This window comes from Mya arenaria, chromosome 8, assembly GCF_026914265.1.
Source record: "Mya arenaria isolate MELC-2E11 chromosome 8, ASM2691426v1".
In the NCBI taxonomy this organism is placed as follows: domain Eukaryota; kingdom Metazoa; phylum Mollusca; class Bivalvia; order Myida; family Myidae; genus Mya; species Mya arenaria.
The window spans coordinates 32,105,655-32,122,354 of record NC_069129.1 but is presented as its reverse complement, the minus strand read 5'-3'; positions in this window follow the sequence as shown (position 1 = coordinate 32,122,354).

Here is a 16,700-nt window from a genome sequence, read left to right as displayed (position 1 = left end):
AAACGGAGCGAAAAATTTAAACGTCCGACATTTTGCAAGCCTCGATCCGGAACACAATTCATTTCGTCGCATAAAATGTTTCTGAAATAAAGCTTTATTTAAGTATGCAATTTTAGATCGATACAAAAATTGAAGAACCGCTATTGGACATAAATTCGCTTAAAAACACCAATGGTCGTAGACAAATATAGCAAATTGTGACATTACAGCAATGGTCGTTGACAAATATCGCAAAATGTTAAAAAAAAAACAGCAAGTATCTCATAACAACATAACGACATAAATCTCTCCCCAGAAAGAGTAATCATTAAGGAAACAGATTTCAGAGATTTTTTTAAAGTTGTGTTTGTTTTTCTCCAGAAAAGTCTTTCGACCTTATGAATATGCTTTTTATGTCAACATGCTCCAGACGATCTAAATAACAAACTAGCATAGCATCTTCGTTATATCTTTTCACATAAGAAATATATTGAATATAAAAGGAAAAAATGTTATATAACATATCAATTCCTGGCTACAAAAATGCAAATATTTTTCTTCAGATATATCAAGTTGTCACCACAAAGCCACTAGAAATTGTTGAATGGATATTTTAAAACATCGGGCAACATAAACTGTTGATTGGATATTTTAAATCATTGGGCACCAGAAACCATAGCTGATTTATTTTTTCAAACTCATGCAAACCTTTTCGGACACATAATCCTCTTCGTAAAATGCGTTGAGCTCATCAAACATTCACCTAGTGTTGCTATCAGCTGCTACCAGCTGACCTAATCAGTAAAGGTACTTTTAATCAACCAATGCTGCTATTCTTTATTCCTTATAAGTTTATTGTTTGTTAAACCGAAGAAATTAAATATTAAAAAGATATTATTCTAAACAATTGCAGTCAGTATTTCTGGAAGATATTCTCGTTCAATGCCATTGACGATTGCTTTACAATTAAAATTGATTTATGTAGCAAATTATTTTCCTTATTTGCACATACAGAATAAAACATAAAATATAAAATGAGGTGCTTTGATGATGGTTTTGGTTGCTTTACAAAAAAGTCCATTTTCCTTAAATCTTAATTCAATGCACTGTTTTTATATTATATATCTTATATTGAATACTTATAAGTTCTTTTATAAATATATGTAGTATAAAAATGTTACATGTTATATATCTAGAACAAAGAATAACATCAATAGTTCGAAACCATAGCATGCACAGTGGCACCGTTCTATAAAACACTGTATCGGACCAACACGAAACGATATTTTTAAGTAATGATATATATATTATAACTGCAAAATTGAATTGCTTGATGGTTGAGTTAAGACAAGGTATCTTTTATTTAGAAAGTAAAATGTTCTTTTCTTGCAATTTGTACTGCATAAATTGCTTAATTTGACCCCGATTTTTTATATTTATATTTATTTTATGAATCAAGATAGCACGAAATTTTATCGCATAAACGTATTGCAACTGCGATAATATTTTGTAACGAGTTTTTGTCAATTTCGATTATAGAATGTAGAATATATATAAATGTCAAATTCATTTTTTTTCTAATCCGGGTAAGTGTCATACCATGACATTGAAGAAAAGCATAGAAAACAGCCATGAGAAAGAAATCGTTATCTAATAATTACTGTCGAAACATAAACGCATTAGTCTTTAAATCTTTAGACGAATCGTCAAAAAAAATCTCTATCAAAATCCAACAACCAATCAATGCTCTTTTGATTTTGAGAGAAAAAAAACATTAAGTCAGGTTCAAATTGTGAACATTTGAAAAATAATCAAATGCACTGATTCATTATGAGATGTCTTAATTAGATATATAACCTTATTCTAATATCTACTTCTCTTCACAATACTTCCGATAATCTGGACAACGTGAACAACTGAATTATTTTGTTTTGTACTCTCATTTGACATACGTTATTTAACATTGGCGCCAAATAAATCATGAATTTGTGCTTTTACTTTCATAAGAAGTTTTAAATCTCGGGTTAAAAGTATATTGAACAATACTGAAAATATACTAGACAAATTGAACAACTGAATTATGTTGTTTCGTACTCTGAGTTGAAATATGATGTAAAACATTCAGAAGTGTTTGGGCGCCAAATGAAATATGTATAATAAGTGATTTTCTTCCAGAAATAGGTTTTAAATAATGAGTTAGAGATATAGATAAAAAAATGTGGACATGCATACTGCGTTCTCAGATTGCTGCTATATAAATATTTTTTCTTGCATTTACATTTTATGGATTTGAACGTAAATGCGTGTTTCATTGTTATTTCACCAAAATATAGATAATAAGATGGAAAGACAACGCAACAGAGAAACGACACACTGAAGTCATCAAACTATAAGCGTGAGCAGGATTATGGCAAAAAGTACGGTCTTTTGACTATGACTGAGGTTCATATATGGCAAATGAAGATTTGCAAACTGTGTCATATAAAACACACGATAGCTAATAATGCAATTTTTATCAAAGACCACCGATATAAACCTATCACTTTCATGATACGTTAATGTTAACTTACGATTTGATTAACAGGTGCCTTTCTCGTTCAGATAAAGTCTTAATATCTAGACTCGAGTTGGTCCAAACAGAATAATACTAATTAAGGCCAAATATTGCTTTCCTACAATGGAAAAAAGACATTGCATGAATAAAACAGACATTGTTACGTAATACAACAACACGGCAAGGAACTTGCCGTACTATTCAAAACTTAAAATATATGTTTAGATATAGAATGTATTTTGAGTTGTTAAGACAACTCCAAACTACTTTTGATACGTGCAGACAACACCAAACTACAACCGATACGTGCAGACAACACCAAACTACAACCGATATGTGCAGACAACACCAAACTACAATCGATACGTGCAGACAACACCAAACTACAACCGATATGTGCAGACAACACCAAACTACAACCGGACGTGCAGACAACACCAAACTACAATCGATACGTGCAGACAACACCAAACTACAACCGATATGTGCAGACAACACCAAACTACAATCGATACGTGCAGACAACACCAAACTACAACCGATATGTGCAGACAACACCAAACGACTTCCGATATGTGCAGACAACACCAAACTACAACCGATATGTGCAGACAACACCAAACTACAACCGATATGTGCAGACAACACCAAACTACAATCGATACGTGCAGACAACACCAAACTACAACCGATATGTGCAGACAACACCAAACGACTTCCGATATGTGCAGACAACACCAAACTACAACCGATATGTGCAGACAACACCAAACTACAATCGATACTTGCAGACAACACCAAACTACAACCGATATGTGCAGACAACACCAAACTACAACCGATATGTGCAGACAACACCAAACTACAACCGATATGTGCAGACAACACCAAACTACAATCGATACGTGCAGACAACTCCAAACTACAACCGATACGTGCAGACAACACCAAACTACAACCGATATGTGCAGACAACACCAAATTACAACCGATATGTGCAGACAACACCAAACTACAACCGATATGTGCAGACAACACCAAACTACAATCGATACGTGCAGACAACACCAAACTACAACCGATATGTGCAGACAACACCAAACGACTTCCGATATGTGCAGACAACACCAAACTACAACCGATATGTGCAGACAACACCAAACTACAATCGATACTTGCAGACAACACCAAACTACAACCGATATGTGCAGACAACACCAAACTACAACCGATATGTGCAGACAACACCAAACTACAACCGATATGTGCAGACAACACCAAACTACAATCGATACGTGCAGACAACTCCAAACTACAACCGATACGTGCAGACAACACCAAACTACAACCGATATGTGCAGACAACACCAAACTACAACCGATATGTGCAGACAACACCAAACTACAACCGATACGTGCAGACAACACCAAACTACAACCGATACGTGCAGACAACACCAAACTACAACCGATACGTGCAGACAACACCAAACTACAACCGATACGTGCAGACAACACCAAACTACAACCGATATGTGCAGACAACACCAAACTACAACCGATATGTGCAGACAACACCAAACTACAACCGATATGTGCAGACAACACCAAACTACAATCGATATGTGCAGACAACACCAAACTACAACCGATATGTGCAGACAACACCAAACTACAACCGATATGTGCAGACAACACCAAACTACAACCGATATGTGCAGACAACACCAAACTACAACCGATACGTGCAGACAACACCAAACTACAACCGATATGTGCAGACAACACCAAACTACAACCGATATGTGCAGACAACACCAAACTACAACCGATACGTGCAGATAACACCAAACTAAAACCGATACGTGCAGACAACACCAAACTACAACCGATACTTGCAGACAACACTAAACTACAACCGATATGTGCAGACAACACCAAACTACAACCGATATGTGCAGACAACACCAAACTACAACAGATATGTGCAGACAACACCAAACTACAACAGATATGTGCAGACAACACCAAACTACAATCGATACGTGCAGACAACACCAAACTACAATGCAGACAACACCAAACTACAACCGATATGTGCAGACAACACCAAACTACAACCGATACGTACAGACAACACCAAACTACAACCGATATGTGCAGACAACACCAAACTACAATCGATATGTGCAGACAACACCAAACTACAACCGATATGTGCAGACAACACCAAACTACAACCGATATGTGCAGACAACACCAAACTACAACCGATATGTGCAGACAACACCAAACTACAACCGATATGTGCAGACAACACCAAACTACAACCGATATGTGCAGACAACACCAAACTACAACCGATATGTGCAGACAACACCAAACTACAACCGATATGTGCAGACAACACCAAACTACAACCGATATGTGCAGACAACACCAAACTACAACCGATATGTGCAGACAACACCAAACTACAACCGATATGTGCAGACAACACCAAACTACAACCGATATGTGCAGACAACACCAAACTACAACCGATATGTGCAGACAACACCAAACTACAACCGATACGTGCAGACAACACCAAACTACAACCGATATGTGCAGACAACACTAAACTACAACCGATATGTGCAGACAACACCAAACTACAACCGATATGTGCAGACAACACTAAACTACAACCGATATGTGCAGACAACACCAAACTACAACCGATACGTGCAGACAACTCCAAACTACAACCGATACGTGCAGACAACACCAAACTACAACCGATACGTGCAGACAACACCAAACTACAACCGATACGTGCAGACAACACCAAACTACAACCGATACGTGCAGACAACACCAAACTACAACCGATACGTGCAGACAACTCCAAACGACTTCCGATACAAGCAGACAACCTCAAACGACTTCCGATACAAGCAGACAACCTCAAACGACTTCCGATACAAGCAGACAACCTCAAACGACTTCCGATACAAGCAGACAATACCAAACGACTTCCGAGACGTATGTTCCTAATCTGAAAGTTTGATTTTTGTACTTTGTTGTGGATGAGTAATATGAATACAATATCTTTATGTGCATCATACACATTTTGTCAGGCAAGATGTGTTTTTTTTATATTTCATATGACACACTGGTTAATTGATTAAGATCCTTCAAAGGTCCTTCACCTCATCCGCTGGTTCACTTTTTTAAAACTTCTCAAGAAAAAATCATTTATTATTCTTTTGAAGCATGGACAGCTCATAATGACGCAAACATCATTTCAATCTTATTTACGACATTGTGTAAAGATAGTTTGATTATAGGCAATCCAATACAGACATAGAGACAGAAAACATCTATCAATACGTCTGGTGAGCACGGTCGTCTTAACCAATTTAGTACAGTTAATTAAATTCTCCAAGAATATATTGTCTGGAATCACGAAAAAAGCCTCACATTATCGACACTACTTGGACTTTATTTTGTTGCACAATAGTTCGCTTTGAGGTGTTTGTTGACCTTGGCAACATTTGAGGTAAGGGTATCTGACGCGAATCCAATTATTGCAGATTTTTAATAGTTAGAAAAGAAAGAATTGGCTTTGAAGTCATCGTCTTTGAACCGCGTTTACTGATGCATTTAGGCTGTACCTGCGCAATCGACCGACAACAATTCTTCTACTCGAAAAAACACCTATACTCGAGCTACATTAACAACGTGTTACCCGACCAGTGCATATTGAGTTTGCTGAAATATTAATGTATTTACGGTGGCATAGAGGTCACATATGCGATCTCGTCCCCACTACTACCATTTCTCTAAGTAATGATACGACATACTTAGACATGGGAACGAGTAAGAAAGCAGTGTTCATGACATTACTAAGTAGGTGCCACGAGATAACTTATTGGTGTGAAACATATAAAACGAAGTTCACGCATGTCAACTTAATCGTTTATATCCTAACCATGACTTTGAAACAGTAAACTATATTTATTGCTATTTTTAATATTTATTTAAAGGATACTATATTATTCGGTGTTCGAAAGAGCCCAGTTAATTGTACATTACGGAAAATCAAACACACATAAATTTTACTTGTAGTGGAGTCCTGAAAACATTATTTATTTAAATATATTTAAACCGTTTCTTTTTGACATGAAATGGCAGACAATGGACAGAACAAGAGTGGATAATAGTCTCAAGGGACGTACACACAATTACTCCCATTTCAAAGCAATCTGCTGAACAAAGGGCCAGAAGCCGGAGTCTTTCTTATATTGACCTGAAAACTCTGAATTTGACCTGGACTTAAGACATATAGACATAATTTGTCATTTGGATACAAACAACAAATATTTTTGTAAACGATAAAAGTAACGCTTTACATAAGTAAATGTTTTTCGGCCTGCTCTTTAGCAACTCTCTCTGAAGTTGCGTGTTGAGGATGTGTTTCTAAACAAATGAATATGTGATTAATTCAAGAACTATGATTCACTAGATTTTGACCTACATTTGATATTATGTGGCAAATCGAGTTGAAACTGAGACTTGTCTGAAGTGCTTGTGATATTGGGCCAAGTCTGTGGCTTTATACTTCTATCGTATATATAAGTCACCAATGCATATATATATAGGTCACCGATGCATATATGTAGATTACGAAGGCGTTTAAGTAGGTCACTAAAGCATACACAGACACTCATCTGACTCTTCTTATGTACATTACATACACAGACACCAATCTGACACCAATACACAGACATTTGACGGACACATCTTACGTAAATAACAGTATTACATAGACATTAATCTGATTGCTCTCATGTTCGTTTCAATCCTAAACGAACCCTCATTTGACTTATGAATATTGCAATTATACTCGGACACCACCGATCTGGCAATCATATCCAGATAATCATCTGACTTCTAACATTCTAACGTACATTATAACCACACACATATACTGATATGACAATTACAGACACTAATCTGACACCTCTAATGTACACTGCAATTATACAAGGATACTCATCTGACAATCATACACATAGAGTTATCTGACTTCTCTAATGTACATGTCACTTATACACAGATAATCATCTTACAATCCTACACAGGCTGTAATCTGAGTCCTGTAATGTTCATTTCTATTATACATAGACACTCATCTGACAATTAGTTAAAAACTAATCTTACTCCTCTGAACAGATGTACATTGCAACCAAACACAGACATCAATTTGACAATCACACACAAACACTGATCTGATTCCAGTATTGTACACTATTAATTGAAGATTTAACGCGTTTAGAAAATCTAATAATATTTGAAGAAGATGTCAGCTTAAAGTAAATCGCTCATGGTTTTTAATATGCACATTTTTAATTACGAAATGAAGTGTGGAAAATGTAAGGGAGTGTTAATAATAAAATAATTAACAAACAAAAATACCAAAAGCTGGAACCCTTCAGCAAATGATGATATTGCTGAAATATCGTCTTTAAAGACCACAGCAGTTTATTACGGCTGTGGTGGCGTGATTGGTTGACTGACAATATCACGTGTTAAACCGCATGTTTTCTACTTTTTGATGACTGTATCGTCGTGGATTCGAACCCCACTAAAACCAAAATCCTTTTTTATGCTATAACTAGATATTTTCTGCAATTTTGATATCATAGAGTAAAATAATGCTAAAATAAGTGTTTTCAGAAGCATTACCGGGAACAATAATTTTTAGTCCATAAAAATGATCGAGTAACTTTAAATTTTTATTTGGTATCAAAATGTTGCTTTATATCTGAATGAACCATGAGCATTTTAAACACGATGCCCAAACTGTTCTTAAGATGACCCATTGACAATGTATTACAATTGACATGCTGAGAAAACTTCTAAAATTATTTTAGTTTAAAGATACAAAAACTGTTCCTTTGCAAGATGAACGCGGACATTCATGCTAAACGTATCTTATCGATCAACCGAATTGACAATAGTTGTGTGCATTTTCGCCGGTCAAAAATGTTGTTATCATCCGAATGACTGTCTTTACAGATCTATTAATTGAAACAATTAGGCACAAATACATTACATGTACGGTTTTTTGTACTAAGATTGTCATAAAAGTATTTTTTTTGTTCTACCTGATGATACAATTTCGTGTAAGACGCTCATTTGGCCCAAGAAAGCTATTCGAAATAAAATCAGCGCAATTCAGAGTTCAATAATGTTCATCACAGTACGATAGCAAATTGTCGTTTCAGATCACTCTTAAAACAAGTTTTGCGCCATGACCATGAAACTCGCAAGTTTTATGATATATCAAGACACATCTAAATTAGCAAAGATTCGCTTCCAGTGAAAATGGGATAATGACAGATTGTGACAGGGAGGAGAACGCACGACAGTATTTTACAAGATTCATAGAGCGATTTTGCCATATCGTGCCTCTTAAGATATATAAAACAATCGTTTTTAGTTGACGTTAACGTTAAACGTATGCATTCTAATGCGGGGATTCTTGTATAAATAAGACACTTATTCTCCGTTCGTGCTAACACTAGGTTCTACTTTCAAAAAAACATGTGTATAATAAATATAGATACTCACGGTATGCTATAGCTTTTTATGTACATCTGCCGCAAAATAATGTAAAAAATACCTGATTGTTAACCATTTGCTGGTTTTTGAAAGCATTTAAGCAGAACTTGCTTTTTTGAGATTGTTTTTCAGACAAGCATATGCAACAAATGAATAACAGCTGAAATGTGATGTGTGAAGCGAAGTTAAGGATAAAAAACACACATTTTTTTGCCATTTGAGACGTTTATACAGATTTAAGATAATTGAAGTTACGATTCAAGTCCTTTATTGAAGCGGCCCTCAGAATCGGAAATGATATTTTGTTTTGTTAACTTCACATTGCATTTCCGTAAAATAGATTTACTAGACTGTGAATTTATTTAGTAAACGCCGTTTTTAGAATATCGGCGTTTTTTTTTTTTAATTCTCTTAACTATATGCCTCATTATTGTTAATATGATGCATAACATATATACCGTCCCCGACCATTATTGCACTTTTGTGTCAAACGCGGGACACGTTTTATAACCGCTCAGAATGTACACACTAAACTGGATTCTGCTGGGAATCAGGACCGAATATGAGGATATATCAGCTTTTAACTAGTAAATGAGTTAAGTCCCCTATTATCAGCATAAAGATCATCAATTTGGAATGACTAAATATTAAGGGATCGTAGACGTTTGTGGCCGAGACCAAATATAGGCGATACTTTATTAACCGTTTTGACTGTACTGAATATATCTCTTATCTGGTGAAAACGGTTGTAAGGAAAGCATACGACTGTTCTTTTAAGCGGATAATTAGGGATAAACTATAGGACTTGCTTACATTGCTATATGTGAACTAAGTTAATTCAAAAGATAAACTCCCCCATATCTTTTGACATTATCAAAGACTGCATGTATGTAACATGCCCCTTTATAACAAACAATATACTGCATTCACAACGTTTTTACATAGAAGCAATAAAACAGATATATACAACTATGCAATTCATTTCTGCAAACATTATAACTTGAAAAAAAGTATATTGATTGGTGTCAATTATTTGATACTAACTTAGACACCGTCGTGTAGATAACTTTTAAATTTCTGCGAAATGGCAACGCTTCAAAACGTCTTTGAATTAAAAATCCCCCATTTAGAATCAAATCCTGCTTGCCTTCTTTAAAAATAAGTGTTGAGATCAATAGTATTAAACACCGTTATTTCCTAAGCAAGTTTAGTTAACTTGTGAGGTTTCTGAATCTGTTCTTACACCCAAAGGATATTAATCGTAAGAACGTATTTAGACTTCATTTATATTCTGCACAATATCCCCTCTAATGAGGAACATTACAGTGTGGGCACGATCGGATATGTACAGCTTAAACATATCTCTGATGGATTGTAACAAAAGTGAATTATGGTTCAATATGTCCTTAATGGAAAATAAAAGGCATGTGTCTGTTGGTCATTCCTTCCGTCTAGTGGACGGATATAAACCAGTACGGCCCAATTTCTAAAGAAAAACTACATATACTATCCCCATCAACTGGAGCTAATACGGGTATTAATTCATTTTGCAAGTTGAGTGTTTTTGTCAAAATTATTTACGCGATCAGAAAACCGATAATATAGAACAATGTACAGAGAAGGGTCTTTTAAATAACACTATTTTTTTGCTTATGTTTATCGGATGATGACAGTTGGAGAAACTGCTAAGCCCTGTCACAATATAACCTTCTTTATTAAGTATTGCCTTAAATTGTCGAGTATGTCTCGTGTTTATAAAATCAAAAAAATCAGTGTAGTTCTCATCGTACAATAGATACCGATTTATACGTTCTTACCATTCTGTATCGATAGTTCTATGTTAAGCTCCTTTATTGTTACCTGGTAACTTTGTTGTCGGTGTGTTTAAACATAAATTAACTTTTGTATCAATCCAAAACCAGGTTGAAGGCATCCAGTGAAACTGGGTACATGTTTTGCTAGAAACAATACGTACTTTTCTCAATAACGATCGTATAATGCCTTCTGTTTGACTGAAGAAAAAAACACTGATGTGATTTGGCGTTCGTTCCGCCGTGTTCATGTAAGTATTAATATTCGTCTCATACTTGGTAAAACTACAAAATCCCTATACTCCAATACCAAATTAAAAAGACCCAAAGAGACTCATAACACTGGCAGATTCCGAACAAAGGTTCACTAAACTGATGTAGAAAACACATTGCTTTACCTACAAAACAAGTCAATGCTCATCACACCAGGCCGTTGTTACCAAATGGCTTAAATGATTTCGATTTTGATTGTATGTCTTAGAAATGGGTACAATAAGTATGTCTCACATGGTGTGTTTTTGCAGCTTATCCAGCATTGTTTTCTAAACTTTCTCGACTTTGTAATCAACGACGTTAGATCAAATAATCGGCTGTCAACTAAAATATATATTTGAATAGGTACTGGAATACGTTTCAAAGTTACAAAACAACCTCAAATAATTAATACAATTAGAGTAAGTTGTGTCGAATAATGAATATGTTTTACGTGTAGTACTCTCATATATTCCACAATGATGCAGCACATTCGAGTTATCAACTACATGGGAGAAAATATACATAGGCTAGCTCAGTTTGTAAGAGCGTAACTCGCATCTCGGCGCGTCCATCGCAATAGTCTTGGGATCGAGTTACACTCGGAGCGTTATTAAGATATTTAATAGTAACTGTTGATGACAATGAACCCTCGTTTGTGACAAAATCGACGCTTATGTTATCATTATCGCCGCACAGAAAGTTACCAACTAGAAATCACACTGATGTTTAATAAATGCAGTGCACCACGTAATTCTTAAAAACCAAGTAGTTCAGAGCTATGTGTGCGAGCCCAATTGTACAATAACTAACAACGATTAATTATCAATGACACAAAGAAAAATGATAACTTGTCTAAGAAAGCAGTTCAGGTAATTACGTCATTGTTCGAATTTAATATAAAAGATAAAATCCGGTATTAATATAATTCGGTGCTAGTATTAAAACCATCCTTGCACGTGACATCGCCATCTCACCTTATGGATCATATCGGGTAATAGTAGATTGGAAATCAACGCATCCGACCCATTGAATGTTTATAGTAATGTTTACCAAATATGAGAAATTGTTATCAACAGCTCTGATCATAACGGTTTCCGTTTTTTGGCATTATCTGATAATAATGCCTCTGCATGCCAAAAAAACCCTATTTTTTCTCCATATATCGATTAGCGTAAAAAAAAATTCAGTCTGAAATAGGCTCACCCACTGACATTTGCATTGCAACTGAAATAAGTAGGAATAGTTAAGGTCTTAAAATATTCAATTCCAAAAGACCCAATTTAGTCGTTTGTCTTAAAAAAAGATTGATTACTTTTAGAATGCACATATTTAGGAAGGCCATACATCCGAAAAGGCTTGACCTACTTATTTTTCAATTGCAAATGAAAAAAAGCAGGAAAACTTACAAATGCAGAATATTAAAAATCAAATGGCCTTTTTAAAGAGGTTTTAGATTACTGTTGAAATACTCAGATTTGTTTCTTTTTGGAAACTGTTGTGCAGACAAAACAGGAAAAAAACAAACTAACAAATCCAAAATTTGTTGAAATGTAAGAATGTTTAATTTCGACCATAAAATGCCGACGTTTGAGTATCAGAAGCAGAAAGCTTCATTTAAGCTTGTCTATTCATTTCTTCTCGTCAATTCGTTTTATATTGACTATTCGTTTTAGCTCGTCTATTCATTTCTTCTCTTTGTCGAAAATAGTAATATTCTGTGCATCATCTGTATCAGAAGATGAACGCGTTCAGAGATCAAACCCGTTTAACTTTATATATATATACATGTTTCCGGTTATAGTCGGGTCGTTCTATTTACCGAATTGGTATAAAGAATTACTGAAAGGTTTTCTTAAATAATATGAAGTATTTTCTTTTCGGACTCCACACACTTTGACCAGCCAAATTGCGTTCATACCTCGATAATGACATCAACCCCGCAATTCATTCCTTAACTAAACAGTAAGAGCCTTGCCGTTCAATTTCGTTTCATTTGAATATAGTAAACTAGGTTCTGGTCCATTCCCTGTCGATAGCGTGTTTAACAATAGTCTTTGTATATATATATATATATATATAAACACCTCAACTTCCATTCCTTAAAGGAGCTACCTTTTCGGCGTTTGCGTTTATTAACCTGTGTCAGCAGGTCCCGTCATATGTAAATCAACAATTTAGAAAGCGCTAATTTATTATATTTTAAATGTATTGTCGCCATAATTGTTTCAATTTTACGTTTAAATTAAAGGATTTCAAGTGGTTGATCTTTTTCCGCGTTATTGTGACGTTATTTGAAAACATGTTTCCGGTTATAGTCGGGTCGTTCTATTTACCGAATTGGTATAAAGAATTACTGAAAGGTTTTCTTAAATAATATGAAGTATTTTCTTTTCGGACTCCACACACTTTGACCAGCCAAATTGCGTTCATACCTCGATAATGACATCAACCCCGCAATTCATTCCTTAACTAAACAGTAAGAGCCTTGCCGTTCAATTTCGTTTCATTTGAATATAGTAAACTAGGTTCTGGTCCATTCCCTGTCGATAGCGTGTTTAACAATAGTCTTTGTATGTCCTGTCTTCTAGCTGCAATACAGTGATATATCACTGTTATTTTTTAGTATCAGAACCGTTTTCGTAAAATAACTAAAGTTTCTAGAAAAAAAACATCAATGAATTATATCAAAGGCGTGTTTTAGAATATATTTAATAAATATTATCTATATTCCGTTTTAATAGTATCTCAATGGGTGTGAAATGATGAAACTTCACACAATTGACAGCCATCAATAACACAACTGTCGTAAGGTTGTGTTTGCACTCCATGGCATATGTGTCTGGTATTCAATATATTGAATTGATTTCGTTTTCAAGAAATTCTACAAAAGGTTATAAATTATACTTAATGTGACCAAGAAAAGTTAACGTATAATTCATATTGTTGTCTAAGCTTGATACTTGTTGTCACCTTTTCTGAACTGTCACTTCCTTGAATCCGAATCCAACACTAAGTCGTCATTCGTGCTGTTTAAAAATTGTTATAAATTATTATGAATTATTGTGACATAATTTAACTTATCTAAAATAATCGCACATATTAATATGTTAGTTTCTTTCTAACGTTACACTTGACGTCCATGTGTTTGGTTATAAATTCTTAATAATCAACCGATATGTCAATACATGCATCAATCAAATAACTATTGTATGAAATATGTCATTGAACTGCTCTTGTTAGTCGATTAGAAAACGAAAACATGTGTTTTAAATCTTGTTTCGAATGACTATAATTCAGCTGAATGATTTAATTTGAAATAAAATTCTATGAGGGTATGGTTTGTTTGTGGTGTTTGTATTTGTGTATGTGGTGTAGAATTGGTTTTGGTGTTTGTATTTTTGAATGGATGTTAATATGATTTTATCTTCAGTTCATTGTCGTTTGGACCCTTGCCTTGTGTCTCTAGTTCATTGTCGTTTGGGCCCTTGCCTTGTGTCTCTAGTTCATTGTCGTTTGGGCCCTTGCCTTGTGTCTCTAGTTCATTGTCGTTTGGACCCTTGCCTTGTGTCTCTAGTTCATTGTCGTTTGGGCCCTTGCCTTGTGTCTCTAGTTCATTGTCGTTTGGACCCTTGCCTTGTGTCTCTAGTTCATTGTCGTTTGGGCCCTTGCCTTGTGTCTCTAGTTCATTGTCGTTTTGGCCCTTGCCTTGTGTCTCTAGTTCATTGTCGTTTGGGCCCTTGCCTTGTGTCTCTAGTTCATTGTCGTTTGGACCCTTGCCTTGTGTCTCTACTCCATTGTCGTTTGGACCCTTGCCTTGTGTCTCTAGTTCATTGTCGTTTGGACCCTTGCCTTGTGTCTCTAGTTCATTGTCGTTTGGACCCTTGCCTTGTGTCTCTAGTTCATTGTCGTTTGGACCCTTGCCTTGTGTCTCTAGTTCATTGTCGTTTGGACCCTTGCCTTGTGTCTCTAGTTCATTGTCGTTTGGGCCCTTGCCTTGTGTCCCTAAACAGGGTTCATTTTAAAATGTTCGACTACTGGGCAGTAAAAAATGCACAAATTATGTTTTTGATGCAAATGCCGTAGATGTTGACTTTTGTTGTATTTCTGCTACGTGAATGCCGAATTCATAAATATTGGTTAGGTTCCATTCTCTTAAATGCCAAGCTCTTTATGAATACGTGCTGAAATATTATTAACCAAGAACTGCGGCGATTTGTCGATGAATCTGCAATGCATATGTAGATCTGGCTGCATAACCCGGAAATGACTGACTTTCGGATGCAATATGTCATTCACTCATGTCTGATAGATAAACATGATGTTTTATAGCAATTGATTTGGTTCACCACAGCCATGTTTCCTAAAGCTTTGCTAAGACTTTTAAGTAATCCCAATGAATTTGTTTGCATATAAGCTATTCCACAGAAGCTAATGAATTCTATTCTGTGCCAAGTTTACTCTTATTTTGAAGCAATATAGTGAAGTATATGTTTGAATATATGTGAATGAACTTGATGTTGGACAGGTCCATCATTTAGGGTTATATTTAATGACGTTTCAGGGTTGCTAAATAAATTTAAGTATACTGAAATGATTAAAAATATGAAAGCATAGTCTCAACACGTTTACTACAGAGGTCACAAGTTAAAGATACATTCAAAGTAAACCATGATTACCATACTATTATCAAAATACATAAATAATTATCATCATAATTTAGAATACATACATAATGATGACCATCATACTTCATACATAATAAATATGTACAATGAGCACAATGATGTATACATAATACATGCGCAACGAACTTGTACATATTCCGAGTTGTTAATATAGCTTGTAAAACTGTGAATTTGAATTGTTGAAGTCGCATTCATCTTAAGGTTGAATAAGTGAGGATTATTTTCAAGGTTTCCAGTTTCCAGGATTTATCTTTTCAATATACTCTTGGGCAGTGATCGCGAACAGTCTCCAGTCTCAGACTCAGGACTCTATGGCAAAAGTTCATGTCTTTGTAATTTTCCTTCTATCAGAGCATTTATGATAAAAGTTGCTGACATATATTACTATTCGAATATTTTACTAGTATTTACATTTTTTGTAAAAAGAAATGGAATAAGTATGATTGTTTGTTCTGTTATAAAAATGCTTCTCTGAGTCTGGGCCTAGACTTGGACTTGAGACTGTTCGTAATCATGGCCCCTGGCAATTGTTATTCTGCGATGCGGAAATATTAAGATCTTTTACTATTTTTTTCTCCTGATGTCTTTTTAGAAGATATTTTTTTATTTCATCATCGCATACGGGATTTTGTCCAATTGAATTATTCAAAGTGCCTCCATCTATAAAACAGAAGGCAGTTATATTTTATAAATAGTTATACAAGAATCGTACGTCAAAGTTATCTATCAGGACACCAATGTTAAAAAACAACAACAAGGTCGAATGCGACATATATACATATGGATACTCAAATAAAAATGTGA